Raw genomic sequence first — 25709 nt, forward strand, 5'->3', positions numbered from 1 at the left:
TGCTGCCAGGACCCTCCCCAAGCCAAAGGATGTGAGAGGATGAAATATCTGAAGGTTTGGGGTCCATGCTTGTCCACCCTCTTCAGCCTCTTCTGCACCCGAAGACCCACCTCCCAGGCCACATTGATTCCCTCGATCTCCACTTCCCAGCCAAGAAGTCTGAGCACCAGCCTCAGGAAAATGTCAGCCAGACCTGGCCAAGCATATGCCTGTGTCACTGGCACCCATGGGGAGTGCCAACAGTGAGGAGGTGGAAGAACCCAGTGCCAGAGGCGGGGCAGATGGCGTCTCATCAGCCCCATCACTGCTCTGAGAACTCTCAAACCTTCTCTTGGCTTCCTCTCTGAGACAAGGGCTGCCCATGAGTCTTCATCCCCCATGCCCATGGCAACCCACCCGGCCCGCAATGGCATGCCAACCCATGAGTTGGCAGCGACACTGTCACGGCTCAACTCCCTCTACCACCTGCCTGTTGTCGCTCTTCATTGAGCGTCATTGGCCTTCCACAGGGCTGTGCTCCCAGGCTCCAGGCTTCCAATCTGCTCTGCAGGAGGCTGACAGAGGACGGGTGGGCTGGGGGAGGCCTCCCTGCCTCGCTCCCACCAGCTCCTCGCCCAGGGCCTGGATGTTGGAACAAGTGCTAGGAACCCAGATGGTAATTGCTGCCATCTAATTATGCATGCATATGATATTAGCCAAAAGCATTTGACTGTCTCCTGCGGTCTCAGGCAGATCAAATGGAGAGGCCGCGAGGGTTGGAGGATTACTCCAGCAAGATAATGGCTGACAAGACTGCCTGCTGCCACTCAGGCAGCCTCTGGCAGGCTGTCTTCCCCCATCAGAGCCCTCATTCCTCACCTGAGGGAAGACGACGAGCTGTGACCTCAGTCCCTCTGGGGGCCGGCAGGAGCTGGAGTCGTCCAAGGCTCAGAGCTCTTGGCGTTTTCCTAACCCAGTCTTACCAGTACCAGTATTGAAGACTTTGAGCTTCTCCAAGATGGAAGCAAACAGTTTGTTGTTTCCAAAAATAGAATTATATGCTCATAGAGAAAGGGCATATAATATTCATGTCTTAATGATCATTAAGAAACCCCATGTTCTTCTGAGACTACCATCTCTATCTCACTAGTTGATAAGCCTTCATCTAGAGTGAAACTTCTACCCATGTGACACTCATTTGCAATTAATTGGGAATACCCATTATTGCCTTCTCCTGGCCCAGTTTCCCGAAAGACAGTTTGTTTGCTATTTTTTTTTTTCTGGAACTTAAGATACTTGGCACAGTGCTTTGCACACATTAGGAGCTCAAGAAATGTTTATTGAGTTCATTTTCACAATTTTAGTCAGCTATTTTCTAGTTATCTACTAGAAGGCACCATAGCAGGCACCATGCTAGATACTAGGGACATAAACACAAACAAATCTCAGTTCTTGCCCTAGAGAAGTAACCCACCTGACCCACTAACATTTCATTTTGGAAACTGTAGGGAAAGGAAGAAAAATCCCAAGACAGAAAAGGACAACTGGCAGCTAAAGTAGAGAGTGGAGTGAGTCATTGTTACAGGAGGACTTCAGGTGAAATAGCAGCAAGGACTTCTTGAGGATTTCAATATTTGCACTGTCAATAAGTATTCTTTGTTCCCAATATGTATAAGCCAGGTAATTCACAGATAAATGAGACGGTCTTCCTAAAATCATCCCTTAAGATGCAAGAGAATGGTGCAGAGGAAGCCCTGTCAACTGCAGCAGCCAGAGTGCCTCATGGGCTCTCAGCGTTTGGCAGAGCAGAGCAAGTCTCTGAGAGCTGGGTGGGGATGGTAGGAAGGGGTTGAGAGCTGGCATTTTCTGCTGCAGCAGTGGGCTAGGTGCTATGGAAGCTGACCTAGCTGAAGGCAATGACAGCGGAGGCTTAGTCTGATGAACAAGCAGGTACCAGTGGGTACTAGTGGTATATAGCTGTCTCCAGTCTTAGTCCAGGTGACAGTTCCAAGAAGATGGAGAGGAAGTGGTCCTTGGGAGGCTCATGTTGAAGGACTGGGATGCATTCCTAGAATGGGGATTGGTGGAAGCAAGGGCCAAGTCTCTAAGCCCCCTTCCAGAACAGGAATTGAAGCACATAACCAAAGTCATCAGCACAGGCACATGCCCTCAAGGGGGAATCAGCAAAGAGGATGTAGTGGCTCTCCTCGGGGTCCCTTGAAGGAGCACACCTCACTCATTGATTCGCTCTGGCCCTGCAAGCAGGATGTGGCTCCCCATCCCACAAGCGGCAAGCAGTGGCCATGAGCAGGGCCAGCGGGAGGCTGAGCCCAGGAAGGGGCTTCAGGAGCAGGTGGAACTTGAGTTGAACTCTAAAGGCTGCAGTGGGAGGGAGCATTGTTGGCAGGGGCATGAAGTGAGCAAAGATACAGAGGCAGAATGTTCTATGGCATGTCTCTGGTCTGGTCAGAAAATATATTCTGCTGGAGTGTGATAGTCAGATTAAAGAATACCACTTATTACATTTGGGGATATGGATCAGGGCTAGATTTTAAGGGGAGTTGAATACAGACTATGGAATTTGTGAATTCTGGAGGAACTCTAGAGCCAATGATGGGCTAGAGATAAAATGGAGGTGAAGGAATGGATATGAACAAGGTAACCTCTTGAGGTGTCATATCATCTATGGGAAATCCGAGGAGAAAGTTGCAAATCTCATTATAGTTGCTGCTAACCAGGCAGAGAGTTCCAGCTAGGAAGGAAAGAGATTCACCCAAACACCCGTGTCTGCGTGTGTGTTTGTGTATGTGTGTGTGTGTGTGTGTATGACAAAATGCTAGAGACTGAGCAATGCTTTCATTGTGCTTGCTTGGGTCACCCTGTAACTAGCTTTGGGGTCAGGGGTTCAGCTCTGAAAATCAGACATGGGATAAAGATAAGTCAATGCCAACTTCTAGCTCCCACTTTCTCTCCAGCAGCCTCCTTCTCTTTTGCCCCCTCTTGATGTCTCTGTCTCCAGATAGGATGCCTTCCCTGCTTATAGATCATGCAGGCAAAGGGTTGACACCTCATGGGTTGTGAAGAGAGAAAATGCATCAGAGGTGTTTAGAGGAGATGACAGCTGATCACAGAGGCCTCCTCCTACCCCAGATGTATTTTGTTAACTAATCACTCAAACCAGACCAGAAATGGAGCTCACGCAAGCCCCCGGGTGCTCTGGAGAGAAGGGGGCTCTTTTGATCCCAGACGTGCTCGACTCTGGTCTTAGCCACACTCCTGCTGCTCCCCTGGAGTGGGATGGAGTGAGGGAAGGACAGCTCCCTTTGAAGTTCATCCTGGGACAGGGTAGAGCTTCCTTTCCTAGTAGGAAAATGAGAACAGCCAGCTGTTGTGTGCTTGGGAAAGGAATCCCCTGAGAGCCTCACTGCCAGGAATACTGCAGCTTTGTGCATAGCCCTGACTTTTTCAGGGCTCCTCCACCTGCACAGAAGACAACATAGCCATATGACTTTAAAAAGCCACCAAATCTCTCTGAACTAAAGCTTCACCATCTGCAAAACAGGGATAGTTTTGTATTTTATTAAATCTAAGACATGGACTGTAAGACCTACCATTCTTTTATTTAACACTAAGAAAGAAAATAAGGGCCACCAATTTAATTGCAGCATGCCATCCCCTGTAAGACCCACCCTGATGACAGAGATGTTAAAATGAGAAAAAAAAGTCATTGTGAGCATTTATGAAAGATGATAATAATAATTCTTACCGCCCACGGTTTTGGAGAAGATCAAGTAGGCTAATGAGCATCAACACACTCTGTAAACTCTGAAGCTCTGTGAACGCAGGAGTTGTGTTTATTATTAGAATGTCGATGGTAGTAAAGATCTTGACTGCACTGGAACGTGAGCATCAGAAGGAAGCCCAAAGACAGCTGGTCTGTCTCCTTCACCGCCACATCCCAGGTACCTGGAAGAGTGCAGCACGTAATAGGTTTGCAATGAGTATTTCTGAATAAGTGAATAATGAGTGAGCTGTGAAGTTCCCAGATATAACAGTCTCACCCCTGTAACAGGTACATTCCATGCTGCCAGGCGATGGGATGGTGTTGAGTCCAGGGTCCAAGGCCTCTGCTGCCCCTCTTCCTGACCCCTTGCATGAGTACAATGTGAGAACCTGGGCAGATGCAAGGTCAGGGCTTCCTGAGACTCGCAGGTACCATCTCCCACAGCTTGGCTAGATTTTCATGCAATGAGGCTGGAACACTACCCCAGTGGCCAGACGGGAACCATCCCCACTTCTGAACAACACAGAAATTGGAAGCATATATTGAGCAACAACTGTATGAACAACCAGAGGCTGAGTCCTGCGTGGGAGAGATACAAATACGCACTTCTTTCCTCTAGAGTTGACGACCAATTAGGGAGAGAGATACTGGTAAGAAATAAATAGAAACAATCTAAGCACATGAGGCTTGTGCATGACATTGGAGACCTGTTAGTTGGTTAGTTGGTTAGTCAGTTTGTTTGCTAGGGTTGCCACAACAAAATACCACCAGCTGAGTAGTTGACACAACAGAAAGTTATTTTCTCACAGTTCTGGAGTCTAAAATTCCAGGTGTCAGCAGGGTTGATTTCTTTGGAGGCCTCTCTCCTTTGCTTGTAAGTGGCCATTGTTTCCCTACAGCCTTATATGGTCTTTCCTTTGTGTGTGTCTGTGTCCAAATCTCCGCTTTTTTTTTTTTTTTTGAGACTGAGTCTCACACTGTTGTCCAGGCTGGAGTGCAATGGTGCGATCTCGGCTCACTGCAACCTCTGCCTCCCTGCCTCAGCCTCCTGAGTAACTGGGACTAGTGCACCACCATGTCCGGCTAATTTTTGTATTTTTAGTAGAGACGAGGTTTCACCATGTTGGCCAGACTGGTCTCAAACTCCTGATCTGCCCTACCTTGGACTCCCAAAGTGCTGGGATTACAGGTGTGAGCCAATGCACCCAGCCTCTGCTTGTTATAAGGACACCAGTCAAACTGGATTAGGGCCACCCTAAAGCCCTCATTTTACCTCAGTCACTTCTTTCAAGGCCCTGTCTCCAAACACAGTCACATTCCAGGGTACTGGCAATTGGGACTTCAACATGAGTTTGGTAGATACACAGTTCAGCCGGTAACAGTTAATTCTACAAAAAAATGTAATAATCATCTACTGTATAGCAAGCACTTGCTAAGTGATGGGAACACATAGATAAATAAGACTGCCCTTAAGGATCATAATCTGGTAGGGGAAACAGACACAGCAACAGATAACTCTCCTCTTTTGTGGAGGTGCAATGACAGATACATAAACCTGATATTATAGGAGTGCTAAGCAAGGACACTCGTCCTAGCCCAAGAGATGGGAGGTGGTTAGGGAAGGAGGGCTTCCTCGAAGAGGTCATCTCTTAGCTGACTATGAAGGGTGAGCATGAGCTAAATTGAGGTTGAAAAGGGGGAAAGGAGAGGATTCTCCTGAGAGGAGAAATAAGAGCCAAAGTGTGGAGAAGCCATGTGGCAGGGCTGGAAACCGAGGGAGGCAAGGAGATGCTCTCTTCCTCAGGGGCCAACCCTGATGAGTGAGTGCCTCCTTAAATTTTGTACCCTAGGGACCTCGTCTGTCTCTTCCCAGTCCTAATCCTGCCCACAGTGTTTCTGAGGAATCAGTGGCTCAGTGTTGCTAGACCAAAAGATACAAAGCAAAGATGACTGAGCAATGAGTAGAGTTGGAGAGGACTGTGTGCCCTGCAGAGGACTGTGTGCCAGGCCCAGGAGACTGGGCTTTGTCCTGTAAGTGACGGAAGCAAAGAGATCCAAGGGGGATTGTAGCCATGTGCCCCGGGAAGCATTTCTTAATCTCTCTAATGGAGGGGGCACATACCTAGCTGGGTGGTTATGAGGTTCATACATAAAGCACATTGCCCAGTGCCTAGCTAGAAGCTCAATGGATCATAACTGTCACTATTGTTATTCTGCCAGGATGGTTCCTTATCTGTGAAGAAGGGCTAATAAAACCACCTCATAGGCTTGTTGCAAGGACTAAATGAGACAATCTATATAACGAGGATTAAATGAGACAACCTATGTAACAAATCTCTCTGAACTGCAGCTTCATTATCTGCAAAAAGGGGTAATTTTATATTTTATTAAATCTAAGATACCATTGATTGTAATATCCACCGTTTTTTTTATTTGCCACTAAGAAAGAAATGAGGATTAAATGAGATACCCTCTGTACATGTTCAGTATCATGCTTGAAGTACAGTAGGTGAATGAAGAGGAAAGAGAGGAGCTGCCTCCTCCTGCTTTGGCTTCTGCCCAGTTGTCTAACCTAGAAACCTGGGCATGCCTGACTTTTCTCCTCTCTTACCTCATCTAATTAACCATCAAATTCTGGGCAAGCTACCTCCTTCATGGTTTCAAACCTGTCCTCTTCCATTTCTCCCTACTGCCTCACTCTTATCCCTTAATCCAAGCCACCAACATTTCTATATCTTTGCAGATATAGGAAGTTAAGATGTTGTCTTACTGGAGTAGAGTGGATCCCTAATCCAATATGATTGGTATGCTTATTAGAAGAGAGAAATTTGGGCACAGACTTGCACAGAGAAAAGACAATGCAAAGACGGACACTCACTCACGCGCACACACACACCCAGGAGAAGGACATGTGATGGTGGAGGCGGAGACTGCAGTGACAGAGCTGCCAGCTGAGGATTGCCAGCCACCACCAGGAGCTAAGAAGATGCAAGGAAAGATTCTACCCAGATCTCAGAGGCAGCATGGCCTTGCCAACGCCTTGATTTTGGACTTCTGCTCTCCAAAGCTGTGAGAATATATTTTTGCTGTTTTAAGCCACCTGGTTTGTGGTACTTTGTTATGGCAGTCTTAGGAGACTAATACAAGTACCAATTCCTACAACAGTATCGGAACCAAGTTGGAACTTTACCAATATTTGTTAAAGGAGGGGAAGAAGGAAAAAAGGAAGAAAAAAAAGGAGGGAGGGAGGGGGGAGAGAAGGGGGAGGGAGGGAGGGTAGGAAGGAGGAAGGGAGGGTTGAAGAAGGAAAGACGAAAAGGAAGAAAATGAAATTTCCTTTTGCCCCTGCTTGATCTCCTTCTAGACAGTTGCCAGGTTTTCTTTAGGCCCTGGGTATAAGAAGATATTTCTTCCAAAGAATGTTGTAAACTTGTATTTGATGCATTCTTCTAAAAGAGGAAGTGGATAAAGCTGAGGAAACGTTTTCTTCAGATAACCAATTGACAAAATAATAATATGAGGTTATAAAGCTAGGCTATCCCTATGGACTCATAAACTTGGAGAGAGAATGAAGCACTTTTAAAAAAATTATAAAGGCAGCATTGTATAATTTCTCTAACTGTCTTGTGGGCATCAATAAACTATAAATAGACAGAGCATCTGGTGTGGAAACTGTCCTGTGGGGGAGGGTAAAGAACAGGGTGCCACTCACAGACAGGCTGCAGACTCTGGGTCTTTCCAGATTTGTCCAGACTCTGGGGGTGGGGTGGGGTGGGGCTGCATCAATTGCTGAGGGCTGCACTGAGCGCCCTGGGACCAAAGATGCTGGGGCGGGTGAGGCCAAGGTGGATGGCAGGCTTGCTGACCTGTGAGGCAGCAAGGAAAGAACAAATCCCCTGTCTGCATGTTGGTGGCTGTATTCATCTGTTTTCACGCTGCTGCTAAAGAACTCCCCAAGTCTGGGCAATTTACAAAAGAAAGAGGTTTAATGGACTCAAAGTTCCACATGGCTGGGGAGGCCTCACAATTATGGCAGAAGGTAAAAGGCACATCTCACACGGTGGCAAACAAGAGAAGAGATTTACTGTCACAAGAATAGCACAGGAAAGATGCACCCCCGTGATTCAATTACCTCCCACCAGGTCCCTCCCACAACATGGGAATTGTGGGAGCTATAATTCAACATGAGATTTGGGTGGGGACACAGCAAAACCATATCAGTGGCTCAGCAGTTGGTGACCCACTCCTGGAAGAGATGGAGATTAGGGGTTGTATTAGCTTTCTGTGGCTGCTCTGCAAATTACCACAAATTTGGTGGCTTAAAACAATGCAAATTTATTATCTTACAGTTCAAAATGCATTTTACTGGACTAAAATGTGGGCTATGTTCCCTTCTGCAAGTTCTAGGGGAGAATTTGTCCCCTGGACTTTTGAAGCTCCCAAAAGCTGTCCACTTTCCTCAGCTCCTTTATCTTCAAAGCCAGCAGCAACATTGGACCGAGTCCTGCTCCCACTACCATCTCTCTGGTTCCCTCTCTTCTTGCCTCCTTCTTTTACCTCTAAGGGTCCTTGTGATTATATTGGGTCCATCTGAATAACCCAGGATAATCTCCCTATTAGAAGGCCAGCTGATTAGCAGCCTTAATTCAATGTGCAAGCTTGATTCCCCTTTGCTATATAAGGTGACATATTCACAGGCCTCAGTGATTAGGATGTGGACATCCTTGAAAGGAGCATCACTCTGCCTACCAGTCTTCTCTCTGATCCCCAAAGACACATTCCATCCTACAAGCAAAATGAAAATGCATTCACCCCACTCTTGGTACCAAAATCTACATTTGTCACAGTTCAACTAAAGAAGCAGAGCCAGTAGGCGATATATGTTAAAAGATACATTGCAAGGAATTGTCCTATAATAATATATAAGTGATGTCTGGCTAGGCAAGTCTGAAATCTGTAGGACAGACTATCAGGAAGGGCAGCCCAGAACTCCTGGGTATGGGCTGAGGCTGCAGTCCACAGGCAGAATTTTTTCTTCTCTCAGAGAAGCTTCAGCCCAGCCTTTAAGGCCTTTCAACTAATTGAACCAGGCCTACCCAAATTATCTAAAATAATTTCCTTAATTTAAAGTTACCTAATTATGGATTTTACTCATACCTACAAAATAGCTTCACAGCAACTCTTAGATTAGTGTTTGAATAACTGAGAACTGTAGCCTAGTCAAGTTGACATATCAAAGAGGCCATCACAGGAACAAAGGCAACTCACTAAAGACCAGTTTCTCTGCCCATCTTGCTAACCATGAGCTCCCATAAACCTCAGAATGGATGGCAATTCCTGAGAATGGTCCTCTCTGTGGAGTTAAATGTGTCTGGGGAGCCATAAAAGCTCATTCTGATGCTCTGCTTCACCATTCTCTGAGATTAGAAGCTCCTTAAGAATAAAGACCAGGATTTTATATTTGTATTTGTATCTATCAGAACCTAAGCTACTGTTCCTTATATAGGAGATACTCAGGGAATGTTGGTTGGAAAAAAAATTGTCTTTGTCAAATAAGTAACCTCCCCTATTCTAACCTGCCCAACCAACTTAGGCAGCTACCAATTTGACTGCATTGCCAGGTACCAGTTTAGATGGCAGTACAACTGCATCCTATCACAGTGTCATAAAATGGCCAGGTGGCATTGGTGGGATAATGGGAAATCATCTTTGAGATGGGAGTGAGATGGGTGACAGTGGAGCACAAGAGTAGATAGGAGGAAAAGACTATGGCATCTTTTTTTGGAGAACTCATAAACAGAAGAGCCAAATCTGCCTGTGTTAGGATGAGTATTTACTTGTCTAGAGACAGGTGCTCTTCAGAATGTTCTGACAGTCCAGGGGATCACTTATTTCAGATCTTTGGAAAATCCAGAATGCCCTTGGTACCAAGGACATGGCAGAGCCCTTGGAGAACATTATGTCTTCACTTCTTATTTTACAGAGATTCAGAGAGGGACAGTAATTTGTTCAAAGTCACACAGCCAGCCACAGGCAGATAGATTTGGAACTAGAAGCCAGGGCTTAAGGCTTGTGATTCTGATGTATTTTTCACTATGCTGTGTGTAAACCTCAGTAGTATCCTATGCCAGAATGGCCAGAACTTAATCTATGCATCTAGAAGAGTTAGGCATATTTCCCCAAAGTTCAGCTGATATATGCACTGATAGGTAATCCAAAAGGTGACTTAGGGATGGCTTCAAAACCTGCCCCTACAATGACTTTCAAAGGCATGCCAAATAAGCATGAACTCCAAGTGATGCAGGCAAACCCAAAAATTGGGGCTTAGCCCAGAAGGGTTCTTGGCTTTGCTTAGGAAAGAATTCAAGAGCAAGCTGACAGTGAAACAAAGCAAGTTTATTTGAACAACAGTATACAGCAAAATGTCTAGTCCACAGACAGAGAAGGGCTATCCCATAGGCAGAGTGGACCAGAGTAGCACTGGTGGATTGCTGGCTAGCTATATTTACACCCACTCTTAATTATATGTTAATGAAGGCATGAGTTATTCACAGACTTTCTGGAAAATGGGTGGGGAGTTCCCAGAACCATATAAGGTAACTTATGGGTTGTTGCCATGGCATTTGTAAACTGTCATGGTGCTGATAGGAGTTTCTTATGCAAATGCATTAAAATTCCTAGTCCTAGCTGGTATCTTTGCTACATCTTGTTTTGATTAGCAGGGTCATGACTGCTGCTTGAAAAACAAGTCCTGCCGATCTCATACCTTGCAAGTGAAAACAGACTATGATTTAAGAAAAGTTCCCTGTCCATTCTCTCCAACAAAATTGCCTCCCTGCAGTCCATCCAGTAGAGAAATTCTGCAGCCCTCCCTGTTGTCATTGAATCACTGGATACTTACAATTCACTGGCTCCAGCAATCTCATGAAAACCAACCCCCAAGTGAAAACATTTAGTTTGCAAGTAACTGGATCACTGAACAAGAGTAATTCATAGGATATAATCATAACATATTTTTGTTTCTCATTGTCTATTTATAATTTATTTCACAGGGGCAGTTTTCCCTTTGCCCATGGATATAATCTTGGCCCTAAGCATGTCCCATAGCTTGGTGGTTGTGATAGGTAGAGTTCTAAGACAGCCCCTAAGATTCTGCCTCCTGCAGCACACCTTATATAATGGGCAAGACCCGTAAATATGATGGGGTAGTCACTCCCTTGAGTATGATACATTACATAAGACTCTTTCGTGGCAAGCAGACTGAACATGGGTTCTGGTGCTTGTTTAGCTAGGAAATTATTGTGTGGTGAAAGGGCCACATAATTAAGACTTGAGTGTGGCCTCTAGGAACTAAGAAAGACCCTGGGCCAGCTATCAGCAAGAAAATGGGGATGTTAGTCCTACAACCACAAGCAACTAAATGTTGTTAACATTTTGGAAGCAGATGCCAAGCTCCAGATGAGAACACTGTATAGCAGACACCTTAACCTCAACCTTGTGAGACCCTGAGCAGAGAACCCAGTCAAAGGTCAAATGTTCATGCCAACTCCTATTCTATAGAAGGTGTGAGGGAAAAAAAAAGAGGTATTGTTCTAAGTCCCTAAGTTTGTGGTAATTTGTTACACAGCAGTAGAAAACTACGGTAGTCCACCCTTATCCATGGTTTACACTTTCCATGGTTTCACCATCAACTGAGATCTGAAAATATTAAATGAAAAATTCCAGAAATAAACAATTCATAAGTTTTAAATGGCATACACCATTCTGACTTGAGGAGCACGATGAAATCTTGCACCATCCTGCCTAGGATGTGAATCATCCCTTTGTCCAGTCTGGATACATATTGTGGATACAGTAGTGTATCCACACTGTCTATACTACTTGCCTGTTAGTTACTCAGCAGCCATCTCAGTTGTCAGATCAACTGTCACGGTATCACAGAGCTTGTGTTCAAGTCACCCTCATTTTACTTAATAGTGGCCCCACGGCATAAGAGTAGTGATGCTGGCCATTTGGATATGCCAAAGAGCAGCCATAAAGTGCTTCCTTTAAGTGAAAACCTGTGAGTTCTCAATCTAATAAGGAAAGGAAAAAAATGTATGCTGAGGTCGCTAAGATCTATGGCAAGAGTGAATCTGCTGTCCATGAAATTGTGAAGAATGAAAAAGAAATTCATGCTAGTTTTGATATCACACCTCAAATTGCAAAAGTTATGGCCATGGAGCATAAGTTCTTAGTTAAGATGGAAAAGGCATTAAGTTTGTAGGTGGAAGACATGAACAAAAACATGTTCCAATTCACACAATCAGGTTTGGTACTATCCGTGGTTTCAGGCTTGCAACTGGGGGGCTTTGACCTGATCCTCTGCAGAGAAGGAAGGACTATTATAATCAAGTCACTTCCCCACATTCTTTCTATCAAAACACAAACAGAAAATAATATTTATATACTACACTGAGATAAATGGGTAAAGCTACCCAAAGCTGGGGGCACTGCTATGGGGGCTCCAACGTCCCCCAGACCCCCCTCTACCACCCCAAGGACTGAGGGGATCAATCTCTAGTCCCACCTGTCAAGAAGCTCTCTAAATAGAGGCCGGGCACGGTGGTTCACACCTGTAATTCCAGCATGTTGGGAGGCCAAGGCAGGCAGATCACCTGAGGTCAGGAGCTCAAGACCAGCCTGACCAACATGGTGAAACCCCATCTGTACTAAAAATACAAGAATTAGCTGGGTGTGGTGGCTCACGCCTGTAATCTCAGCTACTGGGAAGGCTGACGCATGAAAATCGCTTGAACCCTGGAGACAGAGGTTGCAGTGAGCTGAAATAGCGCCACTGCACTCCAGCCTGGGCGACAGAGGGAGACTCGTCTCAAAAAATAAATAAATATATAGAAAATCCTACCGGCACTTTTTTTTCTTTTTTTTTTGTGATGGTATCTCACTCTGTCACCCAGGCTGGAGTATAGTGGAGCGATCTGGGCTCAATGCAACCTGTGCCTCCCAGGTTCAAGCAATTCTCCTGCCTCACAGCCTCCCAAGTAGCTGGGACTACAGGTGCCCACCACCACACCAAGCTAATTTTTGTATTTTTAGTAGTGACGGGTTTCACCGTGTTAGCCAGGCTGGTCTTGATCTCCTGACCTCATGATCCGCCCGCCTCAGCCTCCCAAAGTGCTGGGATTACAGGCGTGAATCACCCTGCCTGGCCTACTGGCATTTTAAGTTGTAAACACAGTCTTCCATCAGAACTGTGGCACATTCAGCAATAATCACAACTCTTCATTTTCTTTAGTACTGAAACTTTTCCTACCTTCAACAGGATCCTGCTACCTCTGGGCTGCTGGCACTGGGAGAAGGGGGCAAAGTTCTCTCTTTCTTGTGTTTCAGCAATCACACCCTGCTGTCAGCTCTAGACTCTGCATCATTGTCATCCCAATCAGAATGCCTTTTCCAGGTCACCAGCCCTCATGAACACCGCCAGACCCTTTTTGGGGAGTACAAGAATTCTTGGCTCTTTCCGAACCCCATACTAGGGTATAAGGATTCTAAGAGGCCGCCAAGGACTCATCAGGCCTAGACGCCTCCAACCTCTGTTTCCACACTGCTTAAGTGTGGTCCTTATGTACACAGGGCTGTGCTCTGGGTGGTTAGACAATAGCTCTTCTCCTTGAGAACCCCCTTCCCCTCCAGCCTGTCTGGGCTGTTGTCTACGCTCCAGGCCATGACCCAATGGGATGGAGCCCTAAGCCTCTTCCCATGGACCCACCAATTTAAACTTGAACCAAGCTCAATTCTCCCTCCTCTACCCCCACCTCACCCCTTAGTTGAAATCTTATCTCTTTTTGGGCAGGGAAAGAGACTGTTCTTCACAGTCTGGTTTATGACATAAAACCTATGCTCTGAGCCCTCTGGCTTTTGCTTTTGATATTTAAAGCCAAGCTTTTGAAATTCAAAAATACCCTTTTTTCTCTCAAGCACCTTGCCCTTAGAATTGAAATCCGTGGCTCTCAATACCATTGCCTCTACAATAGATTTACAAAAGGCTACTTAAGAGCTCAAAAGCCAGGAAAGGGACTCTTTGTTCTCTCTGCATGGTCCCCTACCCTAAGGGCAATGCATAGAGAAAGCCCTAGCTATAATTCAAATAGTGAGGCGGAGAAGTGAGAGGGTTAAAGGAATTGGAAAAGTGCTGAGCCTAATATCAAAATTTTACTGTGCACCATTTATAAAATGCTAGGTATGTTTCGCCAAGGCTCAAATAGGTGTGGTTTTCATGACTCATTCCAGCCAAAGAATTAATAAAAGCAAAGCAATCGTGCCTTTATAAATATTGACACAAATAGTTGACAGGTAAGTTTATTATGTTTATTTATGAGCATAACTTTTTAAAAATTATCTAAGAATTTCTGCAATGTGCAGTTTTAAATACATTACTTGTTTTATAATTGAAAGAGTACATAAAAGTATTTCTAACATCCACACATATATGGTACAAGGGCAAAGGTAATTTTTCCCTCCCCCTCTGAAAGTTCAAGACTGCTGAAATGAACTAATAATAGACAGATTATCAAGTGAAAAGACAAATGTGTTAATGTGCATGAGAACAGAAGCCACACATAATATGAGATTCAAAGAAGGGCCAGGTGGTTGAGGCTTAAATACCCTCTTCATAGGAGAGATGGAAACTGGGGATGGAGGAAATTTTGAGGAGTAGTAAATGAATTTTCAGGGAAATTGAATGAGCACAAAGAACAGACAATGGCTTGGGACAAAGTTCTGAGCTCTGGAGGAGGTGGTGAGAGGTTGAGGGGCAGAATTTCGCTATGAACAAAGGTTGTCTTATTATGCTAATAGAGTCTCCCAGGTAATCTCTCAGAAGGATTGATGATAAGTCTGTCTGGGTGTGGTGACAACTTTTAGTCTTTTCTCTTCTCCAGCAGTTAGTCTTTCCTGGTTATTTGATGAGATTCCCAGGTTGGGGATCTTAAGACAATTGCATTTCTTTTTCTTTATATTTATGTATTTATTAACAGAGTCTTGTTCTGTCACCCAGGCTGGAGTGCAGTGGCATTATCACAGCTCTCTGCAGCCTCAGCCTCAACCTCCCAAGCTCAAGCGATCCTTCCACCTCAGCCTCCCAAGTAGCTGGGACTACAGGCATGAGCCACCACACCCAGCTAATTTTTGTATTTTTTGTAGAGATGAGGTTTTACCGTGTTGCCCAGGCTGGTCTCAAACCCCTGAGCTCAAGTGATCCACTTGCCTCAGCCTCCAAAGTGTTGGGATTACAGTTGTAATCCACCATGGCCAGCCTATTGCATTTATTTTGGGAAAAGTCTTCCTTAGTCAGATAAGGGAACTGCCAGAGATAGCCCCTCCCTGCATTTAGTAAAATGGGAGGAGAAAAACAAGAGATGGTGAGAAAGTCCTTGGTTCTGAGGCAGCTTCTAAGGCCTTCCAGTTTCCTTTAATTCAAAAGTGCTCAGCAAGCCAAAGTATCACACTTTGCCCCAACAATGGCGTCAAAAAATAAAACCAGAGCAGGACAGAAGTGAACGTAGTGAAGACGAGTTTTATTTAGCACTATTGCAATAGGGGAAGAGAGACCCTGGTATAATACTGGGGTCTATTCTGAATACACCAGGGATACATAGGGATTTATAGCCAGTGAGGAAGGGGGCCAGTGGATAGCAAATTGCTAAGAAGAGACACAAATTTCAGGAGAATTTTTGGCTGAACCAACCTAACAGGATTTCTGCTGAAGGCAGGACAGTGTGATCAGATAACGAGGGTGGGGAGTGAAGAATTGTGATCAGGTATCAAGGGTGATCAGGTATAGATGGTGGGAGATTCTTGCTAAATTGCCTTGGCAGCTTTATTTGCTAAAACTGAATTTTACAAGGAAGGGCACACATTGTCCTAGGAGAAGCTTCAGAAGCCTAAGTCTGGACATGCTAAGAGTCTTTCTCAGAGGGCAACAATTTTGATGATGGGCATGCAGAACATGCTTCTCCAAAATATGGCACCTTGGCATTTGAGAAAACAGCAGAAGCAGGAAGGTCACTCTTACATTCCTCTTGCCCCTTCTCCCCTGAAGCAGGCCATAAAAGTTAGCTGACTGAATTAGGTCATAGGAACCTCAATGTCCTTATCTCTGAACACACAGGGACACAGAGGAGAATCTGAACAATCAGGTCTTGATAAATTCTCCCCAATTTATTATCATTAGATCATACCCACTTTGTCCAATGCATAACTGTCCGCTCTTCACCAAACCTAAGCATAAAAGTACACAGGTTTCCCATTTCTTTGGTTCTTTATTTCTGAAGATTCCCATGTCACATAAAGCATATTAAATCATAAAAGAAACTTTGTTATGTTTTCTCCTGTTAATCTGCTATTATAGGTACCTCAGCTGTGAACCTTCTAATGGGTAAAGAAAAGATTATTTTCCCCCACACACTGACAAATATGCAAAAGAAATTCAGTGGGGTAGTCTTCAACAAATGGTACTGGAACAATTGGATATCCGTAGCCAAAAATGTAACTTCCATCCACACATCCCACCATATACAAAAATTAATTCAGAATGAGTCACAGTCCTAAATGTAAAATCTAAAACAATAAAACTTCTAAAAGAAAACATAAAAGGAGATCTTTGTGACCTGGGGTTAGGCAAAGACTTCTCAGATATGACATCAAAAAACACAACCCATAAAAGAACGAGTTAATTAATTGGTCTTCATCAAAATTAAAAACTCCTGCACTTTGAAAGACACTATGGAAGGAAAAGACATGCCCTGGATGGGAAGAAAATCTTAGAATATATCTGTAAAAGACTTATCCAGGATAAATACACAGCTTTAAAAACTCAATAATAAAACAAATAACACAATTTTTTTTAATGAGTAAAAGATTTGAAGACATTTACCAAAGGAGATATATGGATGGAAAACAAGCAATAAAAATTAATGATGAACATAATTAATCATTACAAAAATGTAAATCAAAACTACAATGAGATACCACTTCATATCTATTAGAATGACTAACATGAGAAAAGTTGACCATGTGAAGTGTTGGTAAGAAACTCTCATAAACTGCTGGTGGGGCTGTAAAAAACCACTTTGGAAAACAGTTTGACAGTTTCTTATAAAGTTAAACATACACTATATTAGTTGGTTCTCACACTGCTGTGAAGAAATGCCTGAGACTGGGTACTTTATAAAGGAAAGAGGTTCAATTGACTCACAGTTCCGCATTGCTGGGGAAGTCTCAGGAAACTTGCAATTGTGGCGGAGAAGCCAGGATCTTCTTCACAGGGCAGCAGGATGGAGTGAGTCCAAGCAGGGGAAATGCTAGAAGCTTATAAAACCATCAGATCTTGTGAGACTCACTCACTATCATGAGAATAGCATGAGAAAAACTGCCTCCATCTGCCTCCATGATCCAATTACCTCCACATGGCCTCACCCTTGATACATGGGGATTATAGGGATTAGAATTCAAGGTGAGATTTGGGGGGGGACACGGAGCCAAACCATATCATACACCTACCATGTGGTTCAGCCATTTCTTTCTTAGGTATGTCCCTAACAAAAATAAAAACACATATCCATACAAAGACTTTTCCATGAATGCTCATAGCAGCTTTATTTGTAATAGCTCCAAACTGGAAACAATCCAAATGTTCATCAACTGAAGAATAGATAAACAAACTGTGGTATGTCCATGTAATGGAATACTATTCAGCAATTAAAAGGAACAGGCTGTTGATCCAACATAACATAGGATAAATCACTTACACTAAGTGAAAGATGCCAGATGAAAAAGAATATATACTGTATAACTGCATTTATATAAAATTCTAGAAAGTATAAACTAACCTATAGTGACAGAAAGCAGATCAGTGATTGCCTATGGGGAGAATGGGCAAAAAGGGGTAAAGAACAGGGAGAAGGGATGGATTACAGAGACATGGGGAATTTTGTGGGGGTGATGAATATGTTTATTACTTAATTATGATGATAATTTCATAGATATATAGATATGTCAAAACCCACCAAATTGTATATTTTAAATACATATCATTTATTGCATGTCAATTATACTGCAATAAAGCTGTTAAAAACATGTGTGTATAAAAACTACATGTGTTTCTGGGTCGGCTACAGAGACAAACTTCTAACACAATCTGCCTACCTTTCCAAACCTGAACTTAGGCACACCAACTACGTGTAGACCTCTCAAGGATTTGGTTGTTATACTCATTAAATCTTGTACCTGTCTGGCCTCTGAGCCCAAGCTAAGCCATCATATCCCCTGTGACCTGCACGTACACATCCAGATGGCCGGTTCCTGCCTTAACTGATGACATTCCACCACAAAAGAAGTGAAAATGGCCTGTTCCTGCCTTAACTGATGACATTGTCTTGTGAAATTCCTTCTCCTGGCTCATCCTGGCTCAAAAGCTCCCTCACTGAGCACCTTGTGACCCCCACTCCTGCCCGCCAGAGAACAACCCCCTTTGACTGTAATTTTCCTTTACCTATCCAAATCTTATAAAACGGACCCACCCCTATCTCCCTTTGCTGACTCTTTTCGGACGCAGCCCGCCTGCACCCAGGTGAAATAAATAGCCTTGTTGCTCACACAAAGCCTGTTTGGTGATCTCTTCACACAGACACGCGTGAAAGTACCTAAATTGAATCTGTTTTATTATCTGTGATTACCACAAAATATACAACTAATTTTTTTATTTTTTTGAAACAGAGTATCCCTCTGTTGCCCAAGCTAGAGTGCAGTGGCACAATCTCAGCTCACTGCAACCTCTGCCTCCCGGGCTCAAGTGATTCTCATGTCTCAGCCTCCCGAGTAGCTGGGATTACAGTTGTGCACCACCACATCTGGCTAATTTTTATATTTTTAGTAAAGATGGACTTTCACCACGTTGGTCAGGCTGGTCTTAAACTCCTGGGCTCAAGTGATCTGCCTGCCTCAGCCTCACAAAGTTTTGGGATTACAGGCATAAGCCACTGTGCCCAGCCTTAGTTTTTTAAAATGTTAATATTCAATCAGTATTAAGATCTGTGAACCTGTGGCAGGTCCATCAGTAGGCATCTATTCCTGCACATTGTGTTTTAAATGATGGGTGGGTAGGTAGTCTCGGTGGTATCCTTCACCTGAAATATACAGCCCAGCGAGGCTCCAGCAGCCTGAGTTACTGAAGTCACTGAAAGCTGCAGGAGGAATAAGAAAAGGGAAAACTGTACTGGAAGGAGGCCAGGCTGGGGAAAGTGGGGAAGGGGAAAGTGGGGAAGGTGAGAATGAGGTGATGGGCCCCACATGGCCTGCAGAAACAATATAATAGTAGTCCTAGTGGCTACAATAAATTGCATAAGCAGTGCTTTACATATGTGATCTTGATTCATCCTTAAAACCCTAAGAAGTAAGTACTACTCTTAAACCCCTTAAAATATAGGAGACTAAGGTCTGATAGAAAACTGAAATACCTTACGTGAGAAACTACAACAGCTGGAAGAGTGTTTCAAACCGTATGCTTCCTGTTGTTGCTGTATCTAATTACCACTAATTTAGTGGCTTAAAACAACACAAATTTATCTTGTCCCACTTCTAGAGGTCAGAAATCCAAAATGACTCTTACAGCATCAAAATCAAGGTGTGGGCAGCACTCTGTCCCTTCTGAAGGCTCCAGGGGAGCATCCACTCCTCACCTCTTCAAGTTTCTATGGACTGCCAGCATTCCTTGGCTTGTGGCTACATCACTCCAATTTCTGCTTCTGTCATCACATGGTCTTCTCCTTCCTTTAACTCTACTGTCTCCCTTTCATGAGGACCCCTGTGATTATATAGGGTTCACCTTGATAATTCAGGATTACACACCTGCCCCCAACCCTAACCGCAAATGCTCAATTTAATCACATCTGCAAAGTCCATTTGATCATGGAGAGTAACATAGTCACAGGTTCCGGAGATTAGGACGCAGATGTCTTTGGGGTTATTATTCTATGTACCACACCAACCTGGCTGACATGACTCCTTCGATTGCTAATCAGTCCTCAGTCACCCTCCCTGTCCCATCTTCTCTCAATCCCCTCCCCAGTTTTACACTGTGGCCAGACCTCAAGACCTGTCATATGCCATGTGCTTTCTCCCTGTCTTCCTCCCAGTGATTGCCCTCTGCTGAAATGCTTCCTTCTTGTCCTCAGTAGATCCTCAAGACCTGCTGAAATCCTAGCCATTCTCCAAGCTTAAATGCCAGCTCCCTATGAAGCCTTTCCTAATGTCTAGCTGGGAGTGCTCTCTGTTTCCTGAGACCCACGTGGCATTTGAGTAGCACATTTGGCTTTGTGCTGGGGTGGCTTGTGTAAGCTCTTCAGGCTGGAATCATGTGTCATTCATCTATGTATCCCCCACAGCCCACTACATAAAGCCTACACACAGGGGACTTAATGAGCATTTATTCAGCACCTGAGTGGATCAATAGATGGATACAAGCCAGGACCAGATGAAGCAACCTCTGCCTCTTAGCATGACAACGCACTGGTCCTCCCCAGACCCCTCTGTGCATGTGGCCTGGCATGTCTCACCACCAAGGTGGCCAGCACTGCCCCCAAGCAGTTTTGACTCTATCTGATGCCCACCACCAGGCTCAGCATGTTTGCTGAGAGCTGCTTTGGCTTGGAGCTTGAGCTGCATTGAACAGATGATGTATGTAAGGGAAGGCAGAAAGCAGGCGAGAGCTTTCACAGCTGAAGGGATCCAGTCCCTGCATTCCCATGGCCAAGGAGAGCACAGCAAGGATGCTCAGCCTGGGAATGTGTTGTTTCTGACTGTTTCAGGCTCCTGGGCCAGCCCTTTCCTGCCATGTGGGGGCCTGGTGTGTGCCTTTGCAGCTGGAGCCACCCACCACCGGAGACATGCTCCTGGACACTCGTCGATCACTTTACAGAACCACTGGGTTCAGGGTAGCCAGTAAAATCATGCAGCGCTGACACCTTTATTTTACCTGCGAAACTCAGGGAGGGGAAGGTCCCAGTCACCATTTTCATCAACCCACATTTATTGATGCAGTGGGAAAGAGGCACCAGGCTAGACTCTGGCTCACCTACTCCCAACACCTGCACACACAAGTGCAAACAAGTGTGTACATGCATATATGAATGTGTGTACGCCTTTGTGCACACTGTAGCACATGTAGGGTTGAAAATAGAGGCCCTCAGTATTCGTTAAGGCAAACCTAGGTTTCCATTTCCTATTGATTAAGTCTATTGCTTTGCTGACCACCTCCTCTGGGGACAAAGGGGTTTCAGGCCTTTGTCCACAGAGGAGGTGGTCAGCAAAGCAATGGATTTAATCCTTTAAACTATAAGGCAATGAATCTCAAGTAAAAATATTTGAAAAGTTTCTCCAAATAATGTGTGAGTATTGGGGACCAAGGAGTAGGGCATTGTTTTTGGCCAAGTGTTTTGCATTTGTCTGAGTGGTGATGCTATCTGTTCCCAGCTTGGAGTAGAGATATAGATAAGAAAGAAGGAAAGAGCCAGGCCCGGTGACTCATGCGTGTAATCCCAGCACTTTGGGAGGCTGAGGCAGGTGGATCACTTGAGGTCAGGAGTTCAAGACCAGCCTGGCCAACATGGCAAAACCACATCTCTACTAAAAATACAAAAATTAGCTGGGCATGGTGGCACATGCCTGTAATCACAGCTACTTGGGAAGCTGAGGCAGGAGAATTGCTTGAACCCAGGAGGCAGAGGTTACAGTGAGCTGAGATCGCACCATTGCACTCCAGCCTGGGCGACAGAGCGAGACTCTATCTCAAAATTTTTTAAAAAAAGAAAGAAGGAAAATGAGATCTTTTTAGAGCACTTTCCACCTTTGCATTTGTCAGATTTTCACATGTAGTTTGGAATCATATAAATTTCTACCCTCAGTTATCTTTCATCTAATAGAACTTTTTAAATATATGCTAATAGCAAACAGATGGATATTGGCTTGTCAGGTATTTGGGGCTTGGCATAACACTGCACCTTTCTCTCGAGATATTTGGCAGCAGCCACTGCCCTGTGGGACTGCAGAGTTGATCACTCTAAGCAGTGGACCAAGGCCACACAGATAGGCAGTAGACCCAATGGGCAAATCTAAGGGGCACCATTCCCACTGTGGCCGTGCAGAGTCGAATATTTGCTGTGAGCATTTTCCAGCAGGTGGCAGTGATGTGTCTCCAGGAGGGAGTTCTGGTTTCTCATTTGCACCAGGCACCACATGAGCTGGGAAGAGTGCTGCAATATCCAGAGGGCCTGGTGCCCCTATGTCACCCTGGGTTCTTTCCTTTAGCGATATGGTGCTGGGAACACAAAGATGGTCAGAATGCCAGGCCATCCCAACCTGTGTCCATGTGACATATCCACTATGCTAGCCAGGCTTTGGCATAGAAAGTGACCTGGGTCTGATAGAGGCAAACTGAGCAGCTGCACGTGTTTTGACTTATATTCTGGACTCAGACTACATCCTGGTGTGGAGGAAAGAGTGGAGAGACAAATGAACGTCTTTCTCACTGCTGTGTCCCCAGAATCCAACAGAAAGGGTGCATGATATATATTATTGATGGATGGATGGATGGATGGATGGATGGATGGATGGATGGATGGATGGATGGATGAATTATTCAACAGACACCCACCTATGAGTATGTGCTGTCATTGGATATATTCTTCTTCTCTGGTCTTGAGAGAGAGAGAGAGAGAGAGAGAAACAGTAAAAAGCAACACCCAGGGACTTCTACCTCTGAAGGAAGGCAAGAACTGCCTAAATGAATTCACTGAAAAGATCTCCCACCAGGAAGCAGCCCCTGGAGAGTTCCCTTTCTGGGGAGCAAATCTCTTCCTTAATCACCACTTGCTGCTGCTCACTGTTACTGCTTGCTGGTCCAGCTGTCTGTCCCACCTCTCAGCAAAGCCTATTTACCAAGCCCATTTGCAAGTCTAAAATGTAATCACTGGCTTCTTCCTCAGAATATTAATATTCCAATAGGACTTCCCAGAGCCAGGCTGGAGCTCCTTGCAGGATTAGCTGGGTGTGGTCCCGTCTGTCTCCTCCTACACCAATGCTGCTCAGCTCAAGAAATCCACAGATAAGACAGAAACCAGGCAAAGGCCTGGGCTATGACAGAGACACCTCTGCTGGGAATGACCAAGGTCAGCCTGGCCATGAAAGAGTCTGGGCTTAGGAAGAAAGGCTGGGGGGTGGCAGGGGTTTAAGGTCAGGCCTCAGGAGCAGAGCTGAGGCACCCAGAGCTGCCTCATCCCACTCTTACCTGCTCTTCTTTATACGATGTCTGCCTCACAATGTCTACACCTCTGCAGGCAGGTCTGCAGCCCAGGAGCTGCTGGGCTTAGTGCACAATCTGGCTTACAAGGGGACTTAATAAGTACTCAATGAATAGAAGAGCTCTCAGCAACATGACTAAGGCAGAATCCCACTCATTTTTATTTGTCCTAAACCCACCTATTATTCCTTGCTGCAGCAAATGCTTTTTGAGCACCCACTACACATCAGGCACTGTGTTGGGTGCTGGGAATACACCAAAGAACAAAAAAGGCAAGGCCCTACCCTCGTGGAGTTCAGTCAAGTGGGAGAGATAAATAAGCAAGGAGTCAATTGCAGTAGAGGGGAAAAAATGCACTGCTAGGGCTTGGATCAGGGACACCCAGCCTAACGCAAAAGGATTCCTGGAGGAAGTGGCCATTAATCTGATATTTGAAGGATGAGTAGAAGTTAGCAGGCAGGAGAACCAGCATGTGCAAAAGCCCAGAGGCCAGAGAAAGCCTGGTACTTTCTAACAAGTCAAAATTCAGGTTCACTAGAGCTGTGAATGGGAGAATGGCAAGAGAGGAGGATGGAGGGAGGCTGGTCTCCAAGAGCCATGTTGTCAGCTATGCATGACTTTCACACTTTGTCCTGGGGACAGAGGGTTAAGCAGGGATGCAACAACAGAGTTTGGGGAATATGTGAGGCCAAAGCAAGTAGGGGTTGGGGATTAGCAAGGGATAATAAGGATTTGGGCATCCTGGAAACCATTTCTGAGCATTTAAAACAAATTCTATCTTATTTGGTCTCCCCTAAGGGATAGGCACACAGGCATAAAAGGAGGTTACGGGGCCGGTGCGGTGGCTCACGCTTGTAATCCCAGCACTTTGGGAGGCCGAGGCAGGCAGATCACGAGGTCAGGAGATCAAGACCAACCTGGCTAACACGGTGAAACCCCATCTCTACCAAAAATACAAAAAATTAGCCGGGCGTGGTGGTTCGCGCCTGTAATCCCTGGTATTTGGGAGGCTGAAGCAGGAGAATCGCTTGAACCTGGGAGATGGAGGGTGCAGTGAGCCGAGATCCCACCACTGCACTCCAGCCTGGGTGACAGAGTGAGACTATGTCTCAAAAAAAAAAAAAAGAGGAAGGTTTCAGATAACCATCTCTCATAAACTTCACACTTCAAAAGGGTTTTCATGTCCACCTCCTCAAGTGATACTATCATAACGCAGGTCAGCAGAGTTACCCTCCGCTTACAGATGAGGAAACTGAGACCCAAGGAGGCAAAAGACTCATTAGCAACAGCATCGTAAACACGGTTGCACAGAGAGCTTTCTAGTTTCCTTATGCAGTCAGTTCTCTGTATCTGCGAGTTCCATCGTCAGATCCAACCAACTGTGGATTGAAAATACGGTATTCTCAGGATGCAAAACCTATGGATACCAAGGGCCAACTTCTCTTATCTGTGGATTCTGCAAGATCTGTTGCAAGACTTGAGCATCCATAAATTATCCTTGGTGGGGGTAGAGTGGTCCTGGAACAAATGTGATCATCACATAGATTAAGTAAGACTATTAATGTGTTTTACAGGTGAGGAAACCTAAGGTTAGCAAACTTACAGAGCACCCTCCTGCCAGTGAGTGACCACACAGATTCAGGTGGATTTCCATCCCACTTTGATCCCTGCACAGGAGGAGGAGCCAGCCCTGAGGCCCTGAGAGCTGGCCCAGCACTCTTGGCGTGGCAGGCCACACAGCTAGAGAGAGAGACCCTCAGAAGCAGCCCTGCACAGAGGCTTGGGGGATCAAATAGAACCCTCAAAACATACAAAACTCTGAGGACTGACTTGAGTGAGCTGAGCACGTATTCCAGGCAGAGCTGTAAGCCCTGCAGAGAGATCGCTGGGAATTCCAGACCCTGCACTGTCTTCCCATCCCTACCTGGCTCCCTGCCTCCTAGAGCCAAGTCCCATGGCCTCCTAAGGAGGAGTAATGATGAGGCCAGCCCAAGGCCCAGCAGCTCCTCACCAGCTTCTGGAAGCTGGGCCTGTCCTGCTGAGGAGACAGGGCAAGAGCCAGCTCTCTCTGGCATGCTGCTTAGATAGGAAAAAAAGTAATCTCGCTCAGAAGGAACAGCAGCGGCAAACAGAGCCCTCTGTCTGAGGGCCTTCTGCCCTTCCCCTGGTTTCTATGTATCTTCTCTGCTAGCAGGTTTTTTCCTGAGGAAGGGGAAGAGGCAGGGAAGTGGGTGCAGACCTGGAGATGGACGTTATTCTTTTCTAAAGAGGGTCTTTGTTGCTGTTATTTTCTACCTTCCTCCATGGGCCGAGAGCCCCTGCAGTGCCATGAGGGCTGCTCAGTGCCATGGAGACGATTGTGTTATCAAAGGGAGAGGATTATGGCTCCAGTGGGGAGGGAGGAGCAGGAGCACCAGCTGAGCCGGCGACTGACAAGAGAAGATGACAAGTCACTTAGGCACCAGGTTGAGAGCCCGGTGGCAGGCAGGGTGATGCAGAGACAGGTCTTGTCAATTCTGAAAGACTGTCAGTGTCACCGGAAACAACAGTCTCTTTAAAAAGGAGTCATCCCCCTGAAGTGGGGGACACCTG

At 45.3% G+C, this 25709-nt stretch overlaps 1 long non-coding RNA gene across 2 annotated transcripts; it reads right to left on the minus strand.

Moving 5' to 3' along the window:
• Positions 1–1299: 1299 nt before the first annotated feature.
• On the minus strand, positions 1300–25472 carry LOC129048784 (uncharacterized). 2 transcript variants are annotated; one of them, XR_008511405.1, is made up of 3 exons: positions 25357–25472; positions 3746–3945; positions 1300–3339 (listed from the first exon to the last, which is right to left on the minus strand). It is a non-coding gene; the product is annotated as an uncharacterized LOC129048784 (long non-coding RNA). The 2 variants fall into 2 exon arrangements; XR_008511404.1 differs by having other exon boundaries at positions 1306–3459.
• Between the last annotated feature and the right edge of the window lie 237 nt (positions 25473–25709).

Source organism: Pongo abelii, chromosome 9 (assembly GCF_028885655.2).
Source record: "Pongo abelii isolate AG06213 chromosome 9, NHGRI_mPonAbe1-v2.0_pri, whole genome shotgun sequence".
In the NCBI taxonomy this organism is placed as follows: domain Eukaryota; kingdom Metazoa; phylum Chordata; class Mammalia; order Primates; family Hominidae; genus Pongo; species Pongo abelii.